Here is a 27,413-nt window from a genome sequence, read left to right as displayed (position 1 = left end):
CAATTTTACAATCAAACCTTCATGCCAAACACTGTCGAATGCTTTTTCTATGTCTAGAAGAGCAAGACCAGTAGAGTAGCCTTCAGATTTGTTGGAACGGATCAAATTTGTTACACGTAAAAGTTGATGAGTGGTCGAATGTCCATGGCGGAATCCGAACTGTTCATTGGCAAAAATTGAATTTTCGTTGATGTGGGCCATCATTCTGTTCAAAATAACCTTTTCAAAAAGTTTACTGATGGAGGAAAGCAAACTGATTGGACGATAGCTAGAAGCTTCTGCAGGATTTTTGTCTGGTTTTAAAATTGGAACAACCTTAGCATTTTTCCATTTGTCAGGAAAATATGCTAATTGAAAACATTTCTTAAATATATCAACTAAAAATGATAAGCTACTTTCTGGAAGTTTTTGATGAGGATGTAGAAAATTCCATCATCGCCAGGAGCTTTCATGTTTTTGAATTTTTTAATAATAGTTCTCACTGCTTCCAAATCAGTCTCCCAGGCATTTTCGAAAACGTTCTCTTGATTGAGAATATTTTCGAACTCCTGAGTAACTTCATTTTCAATTGGACTAGTAAGTCCTAAATTAAAATTGTGCGCACTTTCAAACTGCATAGCAAGTTTTTGAGCTTTTTCGCAATTAGTTAGTAATAATTTGTTTTCCTCTTTCAATGCCGGTATTGGCTTCTGAGGTTTTTTCAAGATTTTAGATAATTTCCAAAAGGGCTCAGAGCCAGGGTCCAATTGAGAAATTTTATTTTCAAAATTTTTGTTTCCTAATTGAGCAAAACGTTTCTTGATTTCTTTCTGCAAATCCTGCCATATAATTTTCATAGCAGGATCGCGAGTGCGTTGAAATTGCCTTCTCCTCACGTTTTTAAGACGGATCAAGAGTTTAAGATCATCGTCTATAATCACGGATTCAAATTTTACTTCACATTTTGGAATTGCAATGCTCCGGGCTTCAACAATGGAATTTGTTAAAGTTTCAAGAGCATTGTCAATATCAAGTTTAGTTTCTAAAGAAATGTTAACATCAAGATGAGAGTCAACAAACGTTTCATGTATATTCCAGTCGGCTAGTAAATAATTGAAAGTGGAGCTGATAGGATTGAGAATCACTTCTTGGGATATTTGAAATGTAACAGGGACATGATCAGAATCAAAATCAGCATGAGTAACTAATTGGCTACAAAGATGACTAGAGTCGGTTAAGACCAAGTCAATCGTAGATGGATTTCTAGAAGAGGAAAAACATGTAGGGCTATCAGGGTATTGAATTGAGAAATATCCTGAAGAGCACTCATCAAATAAAATTCTGCCGTTGGAATTACTTTGAGAATTATTCCATGACCGATGTTTGGCATTAAAGTCACCAATAACAAAAAAAAATTGACTTATTGCGAGTCAATTTACGCAAGTCAGTTTGGAGCAAATTAACTTGCTGCCCAGAGCATTGAAAAGGCAAATAGGCAGCTATGAAAGTATATTTACCAAACTGTGTTTCAACAGAAACACCTAAAGTTTCAAAAACTTTAGTTTCAAATGATGAAAACAGTTGATGTTTTATACGCCTATGAATGATGATTGCAACTCCCCCACATGCCCCATCAAGTCGATCATTACGATAAACAAAAAAGTTAGGATTTTTTTTTGAGTTTAGATCCAGGTTTCAAATACGTTTCGGTAATAACTGCTATATGCACGTTATTAACCGTAAGAAAATACATTTCTTGTGATAATCACGGTAAACGAAAAGCCGTTCAAATATGACTGTTTTTTTTTTTTAATTTGTAGACTAATACATTAAAAAAGCATAACTTCAAAACGGGTCCTACGACTTTTTGAGAAGATTTTCCAACGGCTAGTGATCTCAGCTTTGATGGATTTTTTTCTGATAATAACTGTCTGGGAAGCACCGTGACTACATTAAAAATAATTAAAAAATGCTACTGCAATTCAACGAACCATCGAGTTAGCCATGAAAATCAAATTAAATGATCGTTCTATAACTCTATATCGGTATAAAGAAAATTGAGTTACGTACTAGGAGGGAGAAACCGATATAAATTTTCTGTACGTCAAGGTGTGCCCAGATTCTGCTATCACAAACTGTCACTATGAGCCGAGATCTTAAACAATGGACATACATAATAAAAGCGCGTAATTTATCAAAACATTTTTTTTGCATTTTATCAAAACTGACAAAATTGAATGAGAATCAATTCATGCACATTCAAATGTAGCGCATATGTAATTCTGATTGAATAAAAAGTTATTGACCAGTGAATAAATTGTCACCCAACACCCAGCAACAAAGATATTGTCATCTTCTATTCTTGTTCCAACAACTTTATTAAGTAACATCAGTTTATCACCACTTGAACAGTATATGACAAAGATCGATCACTACGTGCGCAGCGATTTTCTAGGCTTCGCATTGCCATTTTCGAGAACTTTCTCTGTGTTGGTAAACACTGGCACACTATCGAACAGCATGCATAAAACAAATTTGGTTTTGTGTTTAAAACAACTGTTTAATCGCGAGTTGAAAAGGTTGCAACAATGTTGTGCCCTGGGATTGTCATGACAATTTTGCTTCTGATTGTATCACAATCCGCAAAAGTATGGATAAACGGGTTGTGAGCGACTTGCTTTGTTGTTTGTTTTTCGTCTCCTTTGATGACAATTTGATTCACTGTTATTGACACGTATTATTTCACTTTTTCGAGTAAAAATGAAAATTGAATTCTTAGTAAACTTTGGCCCTTTTACCATGTTTCTCCGGAAAGGTCGAAGCTGCACAACAAATGAAAACCTGAGAGAGAGGAGACAGCTGGTTTAGATTGCGAGCTCCCAATGTATAGCGGAAACTTACATGATGTTATTGTAATTTTACACGATGTGACGTGTAAATTTGCGATATTTACATGTGCATGATTTTACGCTGAAATTTACATGGATTTTTCTTTCTGTGCCGAGCGTGAAAAAACAGTCAAAATTTCAGCAAACGTAACTGAAATTTCCAGGTGTTTTTCGATGATTTTGACATTTTAAAAATTTGAATACTTAATTATAGTTGTGAGGCGGCAAACTGTTATTGATTTTTTATGTTCATATCCTTTTTCATAGTGAACAACAAAAAGTGAATATGAATTTGACCAAAATAAGTCAATCTGACCATTGTGCACAACCCAAGTATTAAAGAAAGAAGTCAAAGAAGGCAAGAAAACATGCAAACTGTCAGTAAGCTGTCTCCTCTCTCAGCAATGAAAACTAGCAATTTTCACCAAGCCTGCCTTGATTGTCGTTGGCAAGCTGGTGTTATCTTGTAGATTTAAAATAAGTTGTTACATATTTCGTGTATGGTGTCTGTGCCTCCCACAGTGCTTCGTCCCTTGGACAAAAGTCAAAAAATCAACTTTCATATTCGAAAGAATCAAGTAGGCCATGATGTTGACATATATTTTGAGCGTGTAATACAGATACCAGAAAGTCCGTGCGTTTATCAAAACAAACCAAAACACCAGGTGTTGACAAGTTGTTTCATCGTTATATATAATTTATTGTTTTTGTGTCAATACAATTTCTTTTTAATTCGCTTTATTCCCATACTAATCACATTTTCAAAGTGAAAGTCGCTAAGGATCATGTTGAAACAAGTAAGTAGGAGTCATTCCGTTTAATTTTCTGTGATATATTTTTAAAATTGTAGAAAAAGATGCTTCTGAACAATAAGCTCTTTAATACAGAAGAAAATTAAAACTCCTATCTTCTTCTAGCCCATACAAAAAAGTACCTCAAAGTACCTTTCTGAAATCCACTTTAATATAAAATTTGAAGTATTTTTCAAATTCTGAGAGTGATTCCAGCTGCATATGTTTGCCGATTGTATGTCATTTTATGATTTTTAAGTTATGCTGCCACAATCATCAATAAAGATTGTTTCAAGCAATGGTACTTTGCCCATCCACATATTTGAAAAAATCCTGTTGTGGATTTCATGTACGGTTGTTATAGCACTGATTCTTTCTCCCAGATATTTGAAAACAAGTTAAATACGTTTAGCAAATTTTATTGCTACAAAATACACCGAAAACGGGGTAAATATAGAAGACCATACGATATTTTTGTGAAGCAAAACTCCGACTGATTAGCAAAGCCAGTTTTGCTTCCGCCCCAACTGAAAATTGGCGATGAAGAGTTTTCCTATTCGGCTATAAAGGCTGGCATGGAAAAGCCTTTCATACCGTTCAATGAATGTTCAAGAAAAACCTATATATATCTTATCAACAATAACACTGCGGAACACGATTTTGTCTCAAGCATCAAAATACCGCTATTAACATAACTAAGAGTTGCTGAGTCAATTGTCGTTTTCAAAAATATCACAGCACGTCTAGTTTTTGAGATGCTGGCTGTTGAAATGCAAAATTTGCCTACATCAGCCAACTTGCATGCAAGTTTGACAGCTTGTATGGAAATTTATTTGCTTAATTTGCCACAGAATTCAAACTTTATGTGTTTAACAATACTTATCATAAAAGATCATAATATTGTCGGCGCCCAAAAATTATTTTTTGATGGTTTTGAAAATAATTGTATAGTGTCAAATAAGAGAAACGAAGAATTTTGTATGGTGACTGCAAACATGTTGAAAAAATTGGTTTAATCTAAAATTAACCGTGCAATTTCAACCAAAGTATATCTTAAATGAAAGTGAAAGTCCTATTTTGCATGCTTAGTGGATAAGATCACAAAAAAGTTTGATAAATCATACTTTAAATTTTTATGTAAACATCAATAAAACCAGTGTTTTATTCAAATTTGGCGACCTGTAGCTGAAAATTGTGACGTGCTGGAACATTTCTGAGAACGGCATCAGATTCACCAACCCCAAATCTACTAGAGACACATAATTTGGTTCTCAAGACTAACAAAAATGTCATTTTTGTTAAGCTGTGTAATGAACCTGAAGAGCTCGCGTTCGGAGCCTATGTATCAAATTGTTTCTAATAATCATCAAACAGAAACCCACGACATTTCAAAAATCTTTGTAGAAAAGAAGATAATGATTCGATTGGTATGTTTTTGGATGATTAATAGCTGGTAAATGAATTGTATTGCTAATAAAAATAAATTTTATATAATCTTTTTTATTGGGTTTGATTTTAGTCGTTAGAATAATCCGTGCTTTAGTATGTTTATATAAAATTGGTTATTGAGACACTTTTACATTTACGCATACCACATACATCGTTTATGCAAACGACTCAAGTACGTTTTCATGCGTTTTTATTTTAAACATTTATTTAAAATCGAGCACTGTTCTATAGTGTCAAATGTAAAACGTGACGTATAAGCCACTTATGCCATTACTGATGTAATATGTGTCATTCATGCCAATAATGAGATTTTTTTGTGTATAACGACATTCTCCTCAACTTCGTAGGGCAAAACCGCATTAAACATCCAGTTCCAGACTTTTGTCCCCAGGTGCCATACGTTGGAAGCACTGTGCCTCCCTTCCAGGTTACGGAGATTCATCTGTATTAAATCTAGAATATATATTGAAATAAATCTAGAATATATTGAAATAAAAATAATTTGTTTCAAAAGTCGAAACAATTTTAATTTTTTAATCGATTGGATCAACTCAAATGATAATTACAGTATCGTGCTGCATCGAATTGCCGGACTCTTCGAAAGCCGGACACTAGCCTTTTAAACGGTGTATTTGGACGAAATTCCATTGTTTTGCCCAAAATCCATAATTATGACGTCTTCTACATTCTCCATACATAACAATTGTCGAAAACATAATTTTTAGGTTATTTAAGGCCAGTGTCCAAGAGTCAAAGCATCCGAACACTTTGAATTAGCACGGTATTTGAGACTTCTGTTCTTTGCAATCTCAGAAATGTCAAATTTCTTTGCCCTCAAGACACTTTACTGGCAGCTGTACGGTGGTACCTACTTTTCGCATTCACAATAAGCCCCTTAATGTCGTTGCCACCATTTCAACCGGTCAACCCAACCAACCGCGCAAACTCCAGCAGTGGAATGGAGTGAAAGATCGCGGTGGCAATCGGCCGACAGCGAAATCGTGATATATCTTGACAAACACTGTAAATTATTGCAATCTGATAAAAGGGATCTTGGCTGAAGCTTGCGGTTGAGTCAGCAGTTAGTGGAGGTGCCTGTGGTGGTGGTGACTGGCGAACAAATAACTTCTCGCTTACGGGGTCTGAACTCTGAGCCCCCATGGAACTAACCTTTGGCGCGCACTTTATGGGACCTTAGATCAGTGGTTCCCAGCTTTTTTTTAAATTGTGACTCCCTTTGAAGCACTGCTCACGTGATGATGTCCACAAATGGATGTTTTTGAAATCGATGTTCATGGAATTCTGTGGACTGGATACCTCCTAAACTCGATACCTCTGTTGAATATCAAGTTATGGAAAGTTGACTGTATTTCATAGGTTAAAACAATAAAATTTTAGAAAGATTCAAATATGAACAATCTGCGACGCAATTATCATGAATCGTTTTTGAGATACTTAGGATACTAAAGGATTCGCGGATCCCCTAAGAAGTCATCATGGCCCACCGCAAACCACCGGTTGAGAAACCCTGCCTTAGATGCTGTCTGCGCGGTGGGATTTGAATGTTTGTTTTACGATCAGTCCCCAAAGTGCCCTAGGTTATGGTTTTATGTCTATAGATCGGATCGTTTATCGAGATGCATTGTAGGTTCGTGTACCGATCGAAATCTGCACCAAAGTAGGCTGGGCTGCCGATAAAATGGGATGAATTAGTAGGCTGGGAATGGGCTGAGTCAAATCAGAAAACATGCTTTCGGTATGAAATACGTGAATTCCGTGGGTGATTTACGGTCTTCGCGAAGATTGAATGCAGCACATTTTTATACGCTGATATCATTAAACTTTAGTGCCATACAAGGTATGGTGAATCAATAAGAGCGATAAGGCTCCGATCAAACAAACAAACTTCGAAATTCGGTCAGTTTTGTTGACAATTCTGTCCAATTTTAAGAAACATCCGACAACTGCCCCGCAGTCTAACGACCCATATAAAACGCACCAACAAATTCGTGTTTGTCATCAGTTCAAATAAATGTAAGGCGAACGCATGGTCGAGAATGTCCACAACAAAATGGTAAACAAATTAATCGTCGTCCGTTGGGTTCGTTCGATAAAATATCGATTTTCTTCCATCGAGGCATACGTCTCGTCCCAACGCCCTGCCGCCTTCTTATAACATGTCAGCTCGAATCCAAATACAGAAGCCAAAAAGTGATCAAATTGATTAATTTACAACTCACCTGCATGTGTGCGCTTTTCTAATGCCGCTCTCGTCGCAGACAGTCTGTTGCGTAGCCTAGCAACCAACCTCTCCAACCCAACAGTCAACCGTCGCGCCGAGATTGGAAACCCAAAGCAGGCCATGTTTGCATAAACCACCATAGGCGTAGCAAAAGGCCGATTCCCCTCTCATAACAAATTGCTTTCAATCCAACTATAAATCAAGGCTAGGTCCTCCAGAGCTTCCCGATTTTAAACTCCGTATACCACAGTTTCTAAGTCAAAACTGGACCACATCAATCAACTCCCCTTGCTTGCTGAATCAAAAGGATAATCCGATAGCAAAAGTGCAACAATTTAGCCTTTCCTATAACTTGAAGATTTTTGTTACTTGTTTCAATCCCAGCCAAAAGCTCGTCGTAATTATTCCTGCAAAAACGAAGGGTTTCCTCCCATTCTACTCCAAGTTCATCCTCAATACAGTCAGGCGTGTTCACTAGGCCTGTCCACATTTTAAAAAAATTCTTAGATTTCCAAATACTGGCAGCCCCCTGCTTCCCCTCTCTGTTGAAAAACCTGGCTACTTCCATGCCCACCTCCGACCGTTCGCCGCCCGTCTACTATGTGGTGTGGGAAAATCGCTCAACACATGTTCAATTGCTGTTAAATACGGCTATAAATTTAATTAAGCCACCGTTGTACGCACGCGTTCTGCCAAAGTGATCTATAGGGGGGCGATCGATCTCTATGTAGGGGAGCCGCCGCCACCGCGAAACCAGCAAAAGTGATTGGAGCTGCACCCGAAGAAATTGCTCCCGATGGAGTGTTATTTAAAGCCGCCACGCCGCAGAACCGATCGAACTGTTTTCAATTGCAAATGGAAAGTCTTACGGGAAAAAGGTTTGCGTTAGGCCACTGCTTCGGAATGGCAACATCTACTCGTGAGCGCAATGGATGAACGGATTGACCAGCTGACTTAGATATTTTCCCGATCGCCTTGCGGGGAACTGACCTACCCCCGGAACCAGGTTGAGCGGGAAGGTGCTCGCATGACTGACGTAAAAGTGCGCAGGTGTTCTGCGGAGCTTGTATTGTTCAGTTATGAACTGCGCTTAGAAGTGCTGATTTACGAACATAATAATCTTAACTCTTACAGGTGCAACCGGATGAAGCTATCTGAAACTCTCGGTTTTCAGATCGTGCTCATCAGAACACTTAATGATCCGCGATGTCTTGGCGAGTTTTCCATATTCACCGAATATTTCAATACTCGTTTTGAATATTGCAAGAATACTCAAAACAAATGTTCCAACATTTAGTTAAGCTTTTTTTCTATTTTTAGTTGGTTGTGACTGATCCATTTGTTAGATTGAATGACATTTGCCAGAAAACCATTTGCCAGAATCAATTTGCCAGAATGATTTTTGCCAGAAAACCATTCCCAAGAATGTACCATTCGCCAGAAAGCCATTCCCCAGAATCATTTTTTGTAATTCGTTTTCAATCAATTGATCGACATATTTGTGAAGATGCATCGAAGCCAAACCTCAAATTTCAAGAGCGCAAATCTAGAGACCCAAACAGCCATTCCAGCTGAAAATTTAATCGATTGGTCACCACCAGCGTGTGACCAATCGATTAAGTTTTCAGCTCAAACCGCTGGCTGGTTCTCGAGGTTTATGCTCTTGAAAATTTGAGGTTTGGCTTCGATGCATCTTCATCTCAAGCCTATCGAAATTTTCCATATTTGTCATTTTTGTATCTTGAATATAGAGTAAAGTGGGGCAAAAGTTCGAGTGGGGTAAGAGTTTCTTTTTAAGATTTCTAGCTCAATTCAAAACAAATCTTATGAATGTCATGGTGGTTCGAATGCTATTCAAGTAAGGGACTTTCAATCCAAATATCATAAAAATTGATTGAGATTTGGAAAAGTTATGGCTATTTGTTGTTTTTCGACGTGAATATTGTAATTTTTGGTCAAACTTTCATTGCATGGAACCAATTGAAGATAAAATCTTTTTCAATATTTTATGTAAGGGCGTTTCTAGGCCTATCATAAGGTTGCTTTAAGGTGTATTAGTTTTTACATAAATGCTTGAAAACAAGTTTTGGCCCATAGTGGGGCACAAGTTCGAATCAGCGGGGCAAAAGTTCGACCTATGTATAAAATCACGGAAAAATTTTCAAATTGCCTAAATCCACATATTATCTTCAAATGTAGTTAAATTTGTCTGATCGTGTGAAAACTGTCACCAAAATTTTACATTTCCATTTAGTTTTGCGAAAAACTGCTATTTTTGAGTATATTTTACATTTCCACTTAGTTTTGCGTAAAACTGCTATTTTTGAGTATATTTTACATTTCCACTTAGTTTTGCGTAAAACTGCTATTTTTGAGTATAACCCGGTTTTGGGCAATTTTTTGATAAAAATTTAGTGTGTATTTTTCGTCAAACTTAAGTTTACGGCTGGTGTAACGTATTTCTATCATAAAAAGTTCGATATTTTGTGTTTCAGCCAGCGAACTTTTGCCCCACACTAGATTCGAACTCTTGCCCGACCGGTGGGGCAAAAGTTCGAATAAGACAATCAATTTTGAAACAGTTATAAATAAAAATGGGTAAATATTTTGACACAACTTTGTTCAGCAAAATTATTGCCAATATGTTGAAGGTTCACTGTATGATTTTTGTTTTGTTTTAACTGCTATTGTTTTCCTGGAAACTTTGATTATACCACTAAGGTCGAACTTTTGCACCACCTTATTCTACTCATATTGTTTGCACTTATAGCATGAAACATTGTGTAGTCAACTTCCACATTATTTACATCAAGTAGATTGGACTACTAGCAGTGCACAGCTGCAGCGCAAAATTAATTAAAATTTAGCGTCACTTCTACAGTACTTCACTCGCATCGTAAATATTGCTCCAAATAATGTTTATATCTTTGTAATATTATAACAAGTCTAAAACAACGCAACTGATCGATCCGTGTTATTTAGTCTATGTTGTTAAAATCCTTCGCATACAATTTTATGCAATTTTCACTACTTACATAGCTGGTCTGAGAACAAAAAAGCTGAAACGTTTGACACGAATTAGTTTAGTTGAATAATTTCAGAAATATGAATAGTGTATCTTTGCGGAAAAAAATTGCAAAACAACTAAAAAGAACAGCCTTTGAGTGAAAGAAGGGAAAATTATGTTTGAAATATGATCAGTTTAGCGCCAATAATCATTGGAACAATATAACTCAAATGACTACCCAATGTTCTTTCGGTCATATATATAAATACATTATTCAGTCCTTGAAAGAAAACGTTAAACTGTTTTACTCTCAATAATAATTTGAACCGCATTATTTATTGTTTTAAAGAAATTTTACAACATTTGCGACAGGCTGCCGGAAAACTCTTCAATCTTCAGTGTTTACCCTGATTGCTAGTTTTAGCTATTTGGAACCGGAGATATTTTGAAATTCTTAGCAGGACTGCTACGTGGCCATGATTAATGGTGGAAACCAAAAAACACACATATATTGGTTTCTCATATTCTGTCGCTTGCTCTACGAAACAAGTCGGTTATGAAGATTAATGTTTTCGGAAAAACTCGAGTAATCTTCAATGAGAAATTAGATAAAGGTCATGGTAAATATTCCATTACTGAATCACTTTCAATTTATTAATCTTTTTATTTGAGGACATATATTGATTGTCCATTTGCCGATATTTGCATTTTTTTTACATAAATCCTTTTTACAGACATGTTTATTGGCAGCAGTCCTATATAAAGACTAGCCAATAATATAAAGAAGGGTAAATCTCCTATGAAGCATATAAGTCCTTGAATTAGTTAGTTCTAAAGAACAGCCTAATCTTCAAAGAAGGGAAAATCATTAATAGTATGTTGAAAATACAGTTGCCTAAAAGGGGTTGTCCATTAACAACGTGGTCAATTCTTTCGGATTTCTTACCTCCACGGGGTCTTTCGTCCATACAAAAATTTAAAAAGAATTGTTTGTATCGTGGTCATTGGCCAGGCCCCCTTCCATCCTCCCATAAATGATCGCATGGTTAATGGACGACCCCTAATAGCTTGTATAAAATTGATGACTATTTTAACATTAAAAAAAAACAGTTATTTCTCAGAAACTATGAAAACCTCGGAAATCTTCTTCTTCTTATCTTGTGTTACGTCCCAACTGGGACAGAGCCAAATCTCAGCTTTGTGTTCTTACGAGCACCTCCACAGTTATTAACTGAGAACTTTTATTGCCAATTGATCATTTTTGCATGTGTATAACGTATTGCCGATATGAATATGCTCTATGCCCTGGGAAATCGAGAAAATTTTCAATCCAATAAAATCTTCGCCCGGTGGAATTCGACCTCACGTCCACCAGCTTGCTGAATAGCTGCATGTTTACCCCTACAGCTATCTATATAATAAGTTTATGATATCATTATTAGTTTAAAACATTTTATGTTAAAACTTACGTCACAATTATTTTGCATATAATTATGTATCGTACGCTGAAAATTTAAATGATTCGAAAGATTTTACACACCTAAATATTGCTACACAAAGCAAAGTAATGTAGTAATATTTTTTCTGGGAAATGGTCTTTCTGGGGAATGACTTTCTGGGGAATGGGCCATTCTGGCAAATTGATTCTGGCAAACGGCTTTCTGGCAAATGTCATACAACCATTTGTTATTGCTCATCTATGCTAGAATGGTGCCATTTATGATGAAAATCATTCTTTGGCAGAAGATCTTGTACTTCAAGGTTTCCTACAAAATGGCGAAGAAAGGAGACTGTCTCGCGTATTGCCAGAAACTCTTAAAGATCGCGAACTTCTTCTCAAACATCTTGAAGAGTAGAAGCACAATTTTTTACTTATGTTGACAAAACTGAACGTTTATTCAAGGTCATCTTGAGAGGTCTTTCAAGTGACTATAAGCCACCAGAAAAGATCAAAAATGTAATAAATGATTTACTTGGTATTTTCCCAGTCTAAGTAAATGTTATGAAATAGAGCATGAGCATGAGCATAAGCATTAATGACCGTAAAATTCGTAGTTGCTACTCCGTGATTGACAAGAATCATCGAAATTGTACAGGGAACCAACAGATGTAGCTTGGGAGTAGCATACCATCTTCAATGTACATTTTCGAGCACTCTGAAAATTATAAATGTCAATAACAGCGCCGGCAAAGTCCTTACGGTCATCGGGGAAGGGAAGGAATGTTAGTATGACATCCATTGTTAGTAAAGACCGAGTATAGCTCTGCATCTTCATGGTTGCCACGGGAGGGAGTTTTGTTAGTGGGAAGGCTTCAAAGCTGCATGATCAGAATTCACCTTGGTAAGTAATGCGATTCGTGTAATCTCTGTTTAAAAAGTTATCTATCAATGCGTCGACATCTTAAACATCGAACTATTCAAAGGTTTGAATCTCGACATTTTATAAATCATGAATAAGCGCTTATGTCAACACTTAAAGTGACGAACTATTCATAGTTTGTTCAACAAATTCATAAAAAAAACATGTTATGATACAAATGTGTTATTACAAGCATGAAACGAGCTCACCAATTGGTAATCCATCCTCGACTGAACAGTTACAATCGCAGTGTCAACACGTATAATCAGGAATATAAAATAACTCCGATGGCGCGTGAATGAAGTGCTAACTGAAAAAAAACCACTCCGAGCGCGCGAAAAATGAATCGGACAGCTTGGGCCTTCGCAAAACACTCTCTAAGCAAATGTTATGAAATAGAGAACCCAATATGACATACGTGAGAAATCTTAATCTAAAGAATATTGTTTAGTTTAATTTTAGGGGAAACAGTTCTGAATCCAACTTCCGAAATTGCACTAAAATTTCAAAGGCACAAATCTCGTGAAGAAAGCATCTAAAAGAGTGAACTTTTTATTTTCGCGTTTTGTACTACCAGAAATCGTAAAATAAGCTTGAGCTTGATTGGCCGCCCGTGGTTGCTACTCCAGTATCGCCAGATCAACTGCACTTACACAAGGAACCAATCAGATGACTGCTTGGGATTAACAGACACCCTGTATAGGTGTTGGTGATCTTCTATTTTTAGGCAACAATGGTGTCTGATACGTCAGAATGCACATCAATGAGGGGAAGGGGAAGGAGTTGATAATGCATTCAACTGGCTCTTACGCTAGACCATATATATCACTGCGTCTACGCCAGTTGATACGGGAAGGGTGGGGTATTTTTATGGCAGAGAGGTTTGCTGGTTTGGTTAGCAGACTGCCTATGTATCAGTCGTAAGGAAAAGTGTTCTATAATGATGAAAGCATGGAACCATATGGAAACGGTTTATTTCTGTCTGTTTCGGGTTCTAGCAAATGCTTTGAATTGTGAAAGATCAACTGTGATATATTAAGAGTGGTAGATTGAAACAAGTGAAAGATACAACTACAAAGTACGAGCAAAGGGACACGGGCCTGGGATTGAACCCATGACCTTCTGCTTATGAAGCAGAAGCGGTAGCCATTAGATCACCAACCCCGTCTCACTAACAGAAAGCGTAAAATAAGAAGATCAGTTAAACGTAATATAAGAAGATGGTTAAACGAAGAAACCTCAACGCAAGTGTATAAATTTGAATAAGTTCTCTGCTTATACGACGAAACAGCTGATGGCCCTGAAAAGCTTTGTTAGCTTCGATGCTGTTACAGATAAATAGCACGATTGTACCCCGTTTGGCATAAAGTCGTTTGGCATAAGGTCGTTTGGCATAAAGCCGTTTGGCATAAAGTCGTTTGGCATAATGGTCGTTTAGCATAATGGTCATTTGGCATAATGGCCGTTTGGCATAATGATTGACTTAAAATAAATATCGGGATTTTTTAAGCTTTTATTGAGATCAACTCGGTGGTTGCCCATAGCAAAACATTTTGGTAGGTTCTAAACGAGCATGGAGTAGGTTAAGAGATTTTCCAAACTAAGAATTGTTGACATTAGAGAGCATTACTAAACAAAACTTGTGACGGGTCTCTACATCTCAGTACATAGAGTATTTTTGAGCTTGTTGCGAGATACATATTTGAAAACAGTAAATTGGCAAAGAAAGTTCGCAGTTATTTATCAAGGGAACGCTCATATAATATTTCGCTGCAGATCAAGCTCTGTCCCAGTTTTGACATAACACTCGATGAAAATTCCTTGATAAAAGAATGGAAATATCAAAAGCTCCAATCCAAAAATCTATCAATGCGACTTAATGCAAAAATATACGAGAGCAGATTATTTTTCATTTAAAATGTTTAAGGCTCTAACGCAAAAAAAAAATCTGTTCACAGCATAGCTGAAATGAACAACACATCTTTAAAAGAGAACATTTGTGGCAAAACTTTTCAAGGGTTTAATATAAATTCTAATGTTGGAAGTGTACATCAAAAACACCGTCTATTATCGAGAGAAGGGAAAATTTGTGATTGAAATAATATTTTTTTTCCAGCATATCTCGGAAGTAGATCACGCATTTGCCCCAAAAAAGTATATGGCAGATTCTAAAGTAATTGTCGTTCTAACAACACATCTGACAAGAATTGATAAAACAACAAAATATAAAAATGGTAAACATTTAGCTTTTCTAAATAATAAAATTTAATACAGTTTAAAAATAAAGAACAGCCAATTTTAAAAAGAAGGCAAAATTTATAATTAAACCAATAGAAGAATGGACGCCAAAAAATATTGCGGCATAATAAAACCAAAAGGCATAAAAACAGTGCGTTCAGAATCATCAATATGATTGTGCTACTTTTTCCCGAATGTAATTTCCCCGAATGACTGGTTTACTCGAAAAGAACGATAAACAGTCAAAAGAAGGAAGTATTCTGTCATTCTCGGCTATACACATGTTGGCAAAAATGCTGAGGACGGTAAAACTCGAAAGAACCGCCAATTAAATAAAGAAGGGTGCATATTAGATGGTCAGTTCGTTTACCACCCTGAAATGTATAAAGTTCCGACAATTATGAGTGATAAAAACTTTTCGGGGAAGTGGGCTAGTCAGGGAAACGGGATAGTCGGGAAACTGACAACTGGGAACTAGAGTTCGTGGAAAAGTAGCACAACCCATCGAAGTAACTGCAGTAATCGATTTTTCTTTTCGCTGATAATTAATAAGAACAAAGTTGTCGATTGCTGCCTTTTTGTCAGTTGGAAACAAAAAAATATAGCGAAAATGAACAACCTATGCATTAACGAAGGAGAAATTTATTGAAATTTGACATCAACAATGTTCATACCTATAATTATTATTACATCTTATGTAGAAAGTATAGAACAATTAAAAGAAGGGTAAATTTGTGCTAAATATATAAAAAAATCTTCAGTGCAAAAATGTGTTCCAATAGCGAAACTCAAAAAAAGAATTCATATTTTTTTTTTTTAAGAAGGGTAATTTCTGGATAAATAATTAAATACTATTGGCAATAACTTTCCTAATATGCTTAAATTTATTCAATAGCGAATGATTGTTGAATAAAGTGGCATTTTGTATCAATTGACTCCAAAACAAGCCTGATGTCATCAGAAAGATTCAATAGAAACGTAAAAACGAAAAATTGAGAAATTCTTGGTTTCAAACTCATTATGCCAAACGACCATTATGCCAAACTATCATTATGCCAAACGACTTTATGCCAAAGGACCATTATGCCAAACGACTTTATGCCAAACGGCGTTATGCCAAACGACTTTATGCCAAATGACCTACCACCAAATAGCACTGCGGGATGTTATCAGTTGATTGCCATGGCCAAACGAGAAAATCCTCAGCGCAAATGTACAAACTTGAGCAAGTATTCGGCTTACATGACGAACCAACAGAATGTTTCATGGCGTGGCTGATGAACAACAGCAGTAGCTCTTTCTTGAAATCTTGTGCGATTTCACAAGTCCGATGCTCGATTAGCAGATCCCCGGATCAGCAACTCAGGGGGACTGTCGGCTTCTTGGCGGCGGTCTTTGAAACTTGGTGTGGTTTTGCTTAGGAACTGCCTTCTTTTTCTCCTCCTCTTCCTCGAATGCCATCCACAGTTTCACAGGATTTCACATCACTCTTGCCAATCTTGCAATCTTGCCGACATTGAAGTTGTAGTTTCCGCCAATGTATTTCTCTACCACCTACAGGAAGAACCCGTTCCGTTTGTTTACCCGAGCAGAAGCGAAGTTCTGACCATCAAATCGAGATATTGATTTGATTGACATAAGAGATAAAAGATCTGAAGATAACATCTAAATTTTATTCCTGGAACTTCTAAGCCATATCAAAATTTGATGTTTGCAGATCAAATGAATAGCTCGCTTATATTGGTTAGATCTTACAAAAGCTAAATATGATATGCTAATGATATTCTAGGAGTAAATTTTAGATATCATTTTCAGATCTTTTATCTCTTATATCTATCAAGTTAATATCACTTTTAGATTTCCATATCAAAATTAGCTATTGCTGAGCTTTTTTCACCTGCTCGGGTAGGGCTGCGATAGCGGCCACAACCATCTCAGTTTCATGTGGACTGCTTCCTCTTCTTCTTCTTTTTCGTGGTGGAATCGGTGGTGGCATTGGCTTCGGACGGCATGTTCTCTCGGTCGGTTGACGGTCAGTTTGATTTGAGCGAAGCAAGACAAACGGGGGGTCCTTCGCTATCGATGTCTGTGCCTGAGAAACACGCCCGGTCAGAGCAAGCCGACCTGTTGCCTGCTGAGATGCGATCCAAGCGGAGAGTGAAAAGCAAATGACGTCAACGTTCTCTCTAATTCATATTTATTTATAATATTTTGTTTGATGTTACAATAATATCACAACTAATATGGTCGGCCTAAGGGCCTTTAAATCTAGGTTTAGTTTTTATTTTTAATTTGGTACTTTTATTGATAAGGATGTCATTTTGTAATAATTTGGCTCGTTTTGGAGCGCTGGAATTTTTAGACATTTGATACCGTACTTAACTACTATGTACAAAACAAAACTAAACAAAACAAAATTTGATAACCTAGGGGGGTGCGACTATAGCGCGGACGACCTGCTGGTCTGATGCATGGTAACGAGCCCTGTACCTCTCGATAGACTCACTAAAGCGATCCTCGACAGTCTGTATCTCGGCCACACGGTGGACCTCAGAATTTCGCATTCGCCAAGGGGCGTTCAGAGAATAGAAATATAAGTAGTAGAACGCTAATGGTGCAGTTGTCACTAAACTGATTTCAATTTTTATTACCTTAAATTATGGTTTTTCATTGTTTGTTCTATACCATGATGTTGTTTTGGTTCTTAAAATTAATCTGACACTTTGAGGCCCGGTACTCACGCTGTCAGTTCGTGGCAAACTAGATGTTGATAACACGAACAGCAGCGACATGAGCATTATTAGGTTAATGTTTCTACTATTCAGAGCCATTCTCAGACTCTTGTTCTGAACTCTCTGGAGCTTAAGGCGATGTGTTTTAGCGCAGCTCTCCCAAACCGGCATGCCGTACTCGATCACGGGACGAATAATTTGTTTATAGACAGCAAGTTTGTTCTTTCGGGACAGGAGTTCTATTTGATCTTTCGACATTGACGCTTGCTTTCCCTCTTGGGTCGCGCGCCAATTTTCTCTGAGTGCTTTTATACACACAGCAAAAAATTCTCAAATTTACATGGCACGTAATTTTGTATGATAATCATGTAAAACGAGTTGCAACTGAACATTCAACGATAATTAATGTAAACTGTCTCATTGCATTCGATAATGCTTGCAAACTTGAGTGAAACTGAAACATTTCATGATCTTCCATCCAACATTCACCAATGTTGAATGCTTTCTTGCATCTTGAAAGTGGAATTGCAAACAAGAATTCTCGGTTTACATGATTCTACGCTGAATATTCTGTCGAAAATAATGCACATGGATGGATCAACGACTTGTCATTCCATGTACATTATTTATGTTTGATTTTCAGCGTGAAAATCATGTGAATCGTGCCGTTTTGCATGCAACATTTTTCGAGAGAAGACGTTTCGCGTTCAATATTAAGGATTATGGTAACAATGTTGTACATAATAGATGTGTTTATAGGTTTTATCATTGAATAATACATGAGAAATGTCTTTGTATGATTGAGGCTAATATTACGTTACGTGTAAATCTAAGATTTTTTTGGTGTGTAGCCAAACAAACGAATGAAGCTGAAAATGGATTGTTGCTGCTCAAGGATGACGGATCAATTAGTGAGCTCGTTTCATGCTTCTATTTCTAATCTATAAAATATGTATGACTGCACCATTAATCGTTACAACGGTGAGACGTAAATATGATTTTTCAACAAACTTTGAAAGATTCGTCACTGTGAGTGTCGACATAAACTCTGATTCATGAATTATTTAAGTCTAATTTTTTTTCAAAACTCCTTTTTTAACCTTTATTTTTGTAATTAAAAAATAAACTTTGAATGGTTCGACACTACAAGTGTCGGCATAATTTTTCTCTGCAAAGATATTGTTCAAATCAAATGAAAATATTATATTTACATATAAGCATGTTTATATCTTACAAATAATTATTTATCATGGTCTAATCGCTTATCAAAGTGAATCCTGTGAACAACAATCCTCCCCATTAACAAACATCCCTCCCAGTAAGTAACCTTTGTGGAGATGCAGAGGCAAACACGGTCTCCAAATAGCAAAGGTTACACACTAACATTCCTTCCCCCAATCCCACCTGACTGCAAGGACGTGGCCGGCGCCGTTATTGACCATGTATAAAGGCACTGAATTATGCACACTGAAGAAGATTATGGTAGCTGGGAAGATTGTGCTGGTGAAGCTTGAACACCAGGCCATCATGCCAGACATTGTAAAATGCTTTTTCAACATCGAGCAGAGCCATGGCAGAGGTTTTGGATAAGGACTTGTTCCGTCTGAGGATGTTCGTGACAGTTGGTGCAAGGTTGATCAACCGCGTCGGGAACCAAACTGTTCCTCGAGCAGGATGTTGTTTTGCTCAACAGAAGCAAAAAGTCGGCGATAAACTGTCCTTTCGAAAAGCTTCGATAACGCCGAGAGAAGGCTGATGGGGCGATAGCTATTGGGAGAGGGAGGATCTTTGCCAGGTTTCCTGATGGGGACGACTTTTGCTGACTTTCAGGACGATGAGTAGCTAAGCCGGAGACCTTGGTTGAAGATCACCGCGAGGTGGTCATAGAACTGGACGCTGGAAACGTTGGGCCTTCGTATTTTTGGAGGATTTTAAATATGTAGGTCGAGAGTTCGTCAGCAGCGATGTCCAACTCCTCCGAGAAGTCGTTGGAAATCTGCATGCTCATTAACAGCAGCTTCCAAGATTATGTGAGCTGACGAAATGTCGACCTATTTCGGCTGCCTTCTCAGCAGGCGTTATCAAGCGACCTACGGGGCCATTGTTATCTAGTGGAACCAACGGTGGAATGGGTCTAGATTTTGTTTTAAAATTTTTGTTAGCTTCCAGAACGGCTGAGCACAGTATAGGAGAGTCACCTTTCTCCAAGCTTTGCTGCAGGATGACTCCGTTTCGGTTTCTTCGGGGGTTCCCCCAGGTTTCGTGCTTCGCGTTGAGGTCGCCACCGATGATGTACCGCCTGCGCTGCACAGTTAGCTGTGTGATGTGCAGCCGACCCGTCGTTGTGGTTCGCTTGCGTTGGGTAGTATGCAGCGATGATGGTGATCGGGCCGCCAGAAGCTTGCACTTCTACTCTTACGGCCTCGAGGGCTGCCCTCGTGGTTGGAACCGCAGTTGGCGCACTTTGGTTCGATACCTTCCTCCATCGGCTGGCATGTCGTCATTGAGAGCGCGCCGGCACATTTGCCAGTTGTCCCGATGCCTTCCTCCTTGAACTCGTCGGATGGGGAACATATTCGTCGGCTTCAATCCGGCCACCTCCATCTCTCCGATGATTGGGGTGTATTCCGGAAGCCCTCGAATGAGCACCTTCAACTGCTTGCTACCGGGGGCATCGTGGGTGTAGAATTACAGCCCCATTGCCTTCAGTAGCTTGCCGGCCTTCTCGTAGCCGCTACCAGAGTCGCACATGATCTTCGTGCCGGTGTGGCACAGCTTGAAAAGCGGCTTGATTTGGTTATTTCAGACCGCATAGCCGAGATGTCCTTTGTCGCCGTGAACAGGGGGGGCAACCTTAATCCTCTGGGGGACTTGATCCACTGGCAGGGAGGCAAATTGGTTGTTTGCCAACAATCTGTTGTAAGCCGTCAGGTTGACATCTTCGTTTCGCGCGCGCTTCGGTGCACTTGTTTGCCCGTTTTCGGCCAGCGGGGCAGGGTTCGAGGCGGAATCCACCTTCTGTTTTCGATTGCGGTTGGTTTGCTGCTACTTGCTGCAGGGAGGCTCTTTCACCAGCAACACCAAGGAGGTATGATACCGCTCGGGAACGCGAAATCGCGAAAAAGCGAGAAATGCACTTCGCACCAAAAACTAAAAACGAACTTTGAGAAAACGAGCAATCGAAAAACCGTCCGAATCACACGAAAGTCCGATACAGAATCATGACGTCAACTTTTCTCTAGCCCCTATTTAAAGATTTACTTGAAATCAACGTTCTCTTCCAATGCTGTTATTAAACTATTTGGACACGTATGTGGGAATCAGTAATTAAACGATATGAACCTTTGATGCCTTGTCTTTCGATTGAACTAATCAAGAAATTTCGTAAAGCCAGCAAAAAGTTATAAACGTTTAAATATTTCATGCCAACGTAACACTCTTGGTTTTGAAATTCGTATGCATATAAAATGTATGACATTATTTCAAAATATTCTAGTTACAATGTATTTCTTTGTTTTGAAAATATATTGAGGGCTTGCCCCATAGTGGACTATTTTGCGCAGATTTGCATGTCCCCAATACTTAATATACAGTCGACTCTCCACATCTCGATGTTCTACATCTCGATATCTCTCCTTATGTCGATGGTTTCCTCGGTCCCTTCATTCTGCATATAAATTTTCTATCCATATCTCGATATCCTCCTTATCTCGATATCTCCATATCTCGATGTGGTTTCGTTGATTTTCCGTTACCAATTTTCTCTCCGTATGTCGATAAGCACTTTATCAAAGGATACTAGACCAGATTTTCGCGATGAAAAAAATCGAAAAGCATGCAATAACGTCTGCATGTATATTATTATTATAATCAGAAAAATCGAAACAAACAACAATATGTCGTATATTAGTCCCGCATTTGTTTTCTATAGAAAAAAGTTTTTATAGTATTCCCGTTAGCTGAATAAAAAGGTAAAGTGAACTGTTGATGTATCTGTATCTACTTGCCCCACCGTACCTTATTGATTTTGTTTAAATCAATTGAATCAAAATATTTGCTGCAACATATTATAAATCATATTTAGAACAGGCTTATTCTGCCAATCGGGTAATGCAACACGGGTCGAATGAGGTGACACTAATGGCTTCCCAATTGATTAACATTACTCGACTCACCACACACGTGTTGAAAGCGACTCGTCTCTACTTCCGAAATGCGCAGAATAAGCCCGAAAGCATCGAAAAAAAGATTAGAAAAGCCAGGTTCCACCGGGATTTGAACTCGGATCGCAGGATTCAAAGTCCTGAGTGCTAACCATTACACCATGGAACCCCTGTGTTAGACTGTGTTTTCTGAACAATGAAGTAAAGTCATTATTTCGCGCATTATATTGCCGCAGGCACAGAAGTGGAACACTTCCATTCACCATGTCTAAAACTGAAACACGTCTGTTTACTTTCCACTAATCAAACGGTTGCTTGTCGACAATCGATCGATCGCATCCACGCGAGCCTCGTCGCATCGTCATCACAAGCATAGCAACGTAGCGCTATAGAATCTCGTTTTGCTGCCGCTGCTTGACGATCGAAACCAAAAAACTCTCACGTTTTGGGGAATCACGCATCGAACAACTGTTTCGCGATGCGATGGTGGTTGATGGGACTTTTACGGGTTAGCGCAGGTTTTTGAACACCTGTGTCCACAAAAGCGGAGCGGTTTGAAATGCACTTGTTCGAATGATCGCGTTGTGGAACACGTGGTGGGAAAACCAGATTTATGTGACGCGCACAAGTGTGGCATTACTGGACGGGTTCGCAGGTTTTGGCTGCTTTGCGCTAGATGAGTTTGGAAATTGAACTGAGATATTTCCGGAAAAAGCAATTATACATAAGCCACAATGAACTTACCTTACTCCCTATTCGAGGAACAATCGTTGTTCGAGGTAGCGCGGGAAGGCTTTCGGAACTTTCAAAGAACTCGCCATGGGCGAAAACCCAATGTAGAACATATCCAGCTCAAATCGGAAATAAAATCTACGTTTTCAGACTTACTACACCAAATTCCTACTATAGTTGAAATTTCCTCATTTTGTGAACTGATCCGTAATATATTACAATTTGATCCGTAATGTGAAAAATCATCCCTGATAGTGTTGTCAGCAACTGATAGATTTCTTAATTATAATGCAATCTTGAATAAAGACTACACTCAAAGTAATTAACTATGTATTCGTGTTTCCAATTTGGAAATTACAATTCGTGGTTTTATATTTTTTATGTTATTTATTGAATTTAATAGGTTGGATTCGACACTAATTGATCCATAGCTGAGGGGTGATGGTATGTAGTATCGAAGGAAATAAGAACACTAATGCATTATCATTCGGCAACTACCGTCAATCTCAACCCTCAAAGCCATAAAATGTTCAACCATTTATTAACAACACTTCTCACGTACATAAAAAGAAAGTTCACACAATTTCGGCTGGCCCCAGGGTCAACCCATGTTGTCCGAAATTCCTGGAACGAGAAATCCATCACGCCACCTAATCCTTCCATAAGCATTTAAACCCCAGACAGAGAGAAGTTATTTTTACGTTCGTAACCGATTCTTTTATGATCTAACCACCGGCAGTCATCTTCGTTCACCGGTTTCCAGTCGCATCAGGAATGCAAAGAACAGCGAACCCGAGCATGTATTCTTTCCACCACGACTCGCAGAAGAAGATTGGAAACATGAAAATCATCCACACCTGAGAAGAAACGAGCCCGATTCCGACCGACCGACCAACCCATAAGACCTCGTCGATCTTTCGCTTTGGGTCCCCCGTAAAGCGCTTGCAGACTTGAATCAGACACTGTGCAGAGGATACGACGAAGAAGACGTTGATGATCTTCAGCTGCACAGCCACCTCAACGACGACGACGATGCGATGGGAAAGAAAATCACCTCCCACACCTAACGATCGCTTTCTGGTCTTCTGATCTGCGTCGGCCGAACTATGGGCGTAGCTAGAGGGGCAGGAGGAGGGGGGCTCCTATACAGGACACAATCTTGAAGTGAATCGAAATCATGTTATCAAAATAAATAAAATAAAAAAAACCTTCTCCCTTCAATCCTCATGAAAAAATATTATCAAATTACAAATATCAAGTGCAATGTAATGATAGATTTTCATATAAAATTGATTTCATTGAGCAAATAAACTGGTTTTGAAAATTGGTAAAACGATGATAATTATTTTCCTCTTAATGTTTATAGTTCAGGGATAGTGGGAGATCCCACAGTGACGGACACCTAAGCCGATAAATTTACAATTAAAAAAATATTGGTATTATGCGATCTTGTTATCCATTTATGAAAAACATTGGGATGGTTTTTTTAACCAAAAAACCATTCAATAACGTATTTTTCACAATCTTTCTTTCTGGCGTTATGTCCCCACAGGGACAGAGCCTGATTCTCAGCTTAGTGTTCTTATGAGCACTTCCACAGTTATTAACTGAGAGCTTACTATGCCAATGACCATTTTTGCATGTGTATATTGTGTGGCAGGTACGAAGATACTCTATGCCCAGGGAAGTCGAGAAAATTTCCAACCCGAAAAGATCCTCGACCGGTGGGATTTGAACCCACGACCCTCAGCTTGGTCATGCTGAATAGCTGCTCGTTTACCGCTACGGCTATCTGGGCCCCTTTCACAATCTATAAGTATTGAATCGCAAACACGCATGGAAACGCGGTTCCACTCAATTTTGGTTTTTTTCAACGCAATCCCGTAATTGAACCCAATTAGTCAATTTTGGCTAACTTTCCAAGGTCGCCACTAGGTAGAATTTTCAATACCCACTTAAGAATCTGATGCTGCCCAAACGCTTTTCCTACTAATTTAAATCAACCTTTGTTTGAATAAAAGCTGTTCATAGTCTCCACACACTTTTGTTCAGCTTTTAAACATCTAATTCTGGCGATTTTATTCAGCCTTAGGCCTAATTGAAGCTTTATGGAAGGCTGAACAAAGGCTTACCATGCGCTTATCCAAGCTCCCTTGAATGACTATAATTCTATTTTTAGAGCAGATGTCAAGCTTCAAAAGTTGAACGAGCGCTTATTCATCCTTTGTTCAACAATAAACCAAAAAAAAGTAAAAATATACAGGCTCGCGGTTTTGGGATTTATCAATGCCACCAACGATTTCAAACACATAGTGGCTATATGTGGAGTAATTTGAAGACAAATTATGTGCAGTTGAGAATTGAACTGGAATCCTCCGATTGATAACCACTTACCTTGACATCTGCTCCACATGTGACTGCATGAACATTACTCAAAACAAGAGAATAATTCATCGACTTGTCTGAATAAGGGTTATATTAAAGGTTGCTTTGAGGCTGGTGAAGTGATATTATGCAAAAACTCTTAAATTAGCTGTCAAAGGTGTGTTGTGATTTTTTATTTCAAACAGAATCCCCGATAATTTTCGATTACCGTTGTTTAATTGTTGTCAACGGAAGTTGATAATGGTTACGATTAATATAGGAAACAAGTTGTTTGTATCGTCGCAAGTTCAGTTCAGTCATTCGTCGGAGGTAGACGCGTTTTTTAAGTGCTCCGTAATTATTTTTATTTAATTTTTTTTTATTGACAAACATCGCGCGCGACCGGCAAAAATGCAGTGTAGTGTGAAAACCTGTAATATCAGTGACGATCGGTTCCTATGGAAGTGCGAGTTTTGTTCCAAAAACTACCACGCGGCGTGCATTGGAGTACAACGGCACCAAGAGTGTTTTATCTTGTCCTACATGGTACCTCTATGTGACGATTGTCAACATAATTTGAAAACCGGCATTGACACCCGCAAAGTGCTGCATCAACAGCAGCAGCTAATTAATGCAATTAGGGCGCAAACTGACGCCAATCTTCGAATAGCTGCTGATCTGAAAAAGCTCAGCGCAATGGGTGAACTATTTGACCAAATTGAGCTTCAGCTCAAGGAATCGGTGCTGTGCATTAACAGCAGCACATCGTCGAGCGTATCAAATGCTGTATCGGCATTATCACGTGTGGCCGAAAAATATTCAGGAAATACAAATGATATGCCCAGCAACGATTTGATTGCTATAAAAAACCATTTAACTGGCCTTTCAGATATTTCAATGAAATCTTCAAAACAACATATTGAAGATTTCGTTGAGGCGTTAACGGTGGATCTGACTGATGAATTGAAAAAGATCTGTACCGAGGTTCAGCCGTTGAGCAGCCTAACCATTGAAATGGCTGCTCATTGCAATGAACATAACGCTAGCATTGGTACTGCCCGATTTGTGGAAAATGAGTCACCGCCAAGCCTATTACAAGAGTTGGCTGAAACTGCTGATTTAAACTCTGGTACCGCAGGTTGGCGTTTACTTGGAACTTGGTGGATGTACTAGGTACTCGTGTTTTCAACGAAACTGACACTCTCCCTAGATGAAGAAAACAACAATGACGTGTTAGATCTAAATATATCATCAAATTTAACAAGTACCGAATTGCAAGATGAAGAGGTAACTAATCTAAGTAAATCAGATTGTTCTATTACTTTTAAAACATCTTCACAGTTAGGTACAGAAGTTTTGGTTTATTGCCAAAACTTTAACCGTATGAAAAGCGCTTCTAAGATGAAAGAAATCCATAGTAGAATTTTAACATGTCCTTACACAGTTATTTTGGCAACAGAAACTAGCTGGGATGAAACTGTGAATAGTGAAGAAGTTTTTGGAAATAATTATGATGTTTTTAGGAATGATCGTGACTGTCAAACGTCTGAGAAGAAGTCAGGAGGAGGAGTCTTAATTGCTGTTTCTACATTGTTTAGTGCAGAAATCATAGAAACCACTAAATTTAAAGAGTTTGAGCATTAGAGTGATGCAAATTTTGAAATTTTATCTCCCCTATGCTTAAACGATTTTTATTATGGTAAATAGCATCCTTCCAAAGTTTGAAGTGATTCGGAAGAAATTTGACTGTGCACACGCCATTTGAAGTTTATATGGAGATTACTATGGAAAACGCCAATCTTTTGTGTTCAGCCCTCTATCTCTTCGTCATAACATTTTATGGAAAAGTGAACACACTCACCTCATTTGTAAACTTCCCAGCTACAACTTTGCCGAAGACCACTTTTTGATTGGACGTCAGGATAAATTGTTATTCATCATCATAAACTTGGTTTGCATGTAGCATGCTTCACCAACTGTTCGGCAGGCAACAGTGGTACTCCTGGCGGGAAGAATAGATCAAAGTAATCCAGGCTACTATGTTCTACAGCAAAAAAACAGTGTTGCTCTGAAAGTACTTGAATGATCATCTCAGCATGATTTAGACTTTATTATCAATAATAACAAATTATCCTTACGTTTAATCGAAATGTGGTCTTCGGCAAAGTTGTAGCTGGGCAGTTTTCACATGAGATGAGTGTGTTCACTTTTCCATAGATTATTATGACGAGCAGTTAGAGGACTAAACACAAAAAGTTTGGCTTTTCCATAGTAATTTCCATATAAACTTCAAATGGTGTGTGCACAACCAAATCTCTTCCAAATCACTTCATATTTTGGGGGAATGATTTTCCTCATAATTGACATCGTTTAAGCATAGGGGAGCAAAAACTTCAAAATTTGCATCAGTCTACTGTACATGCCAATGGTTGCTACTCCGTGATTGATCCAAACTGGTAAGAATTGCA

The 27,413-nt window shown here is 38.2% G+C and overlaps 1 non-coding gene across 1 annotated transcript; it reads right to left on the bottom strand.

Moving 5' to 3' along the window:
* Nucleotides 1–21,946: 21,946 nt before the first annotated feature.
* On the bottom strand, nt 21,947–22,018 carry Trnaq-uug. The gene has a single exon. It is a non-coding gene; the product is annotated as a tRNA-Gln (tRNA).
* Between the last annotated feature and the right edge of the window lie 5,395 nt (nt 22,019–27,413).

Source organism: Aedes aegypti, chromosome 2 (assembly GCF_002204515.2).
Source record: "Aedes aegypti strain LVP_AGWG chromosome 2, AaegL5.0 Primary Assembly, whole genome shotgun sequence".
Classification (NCBI taxonomy): Eukaryota; Metazoa; Arthropoda; class Insecta; order Diptera; family Culicidae; genus Aedes; species Aedes aegypti.
This window is presented reverse-complemented; position numbering and strand designations above follow the sequence as displayed.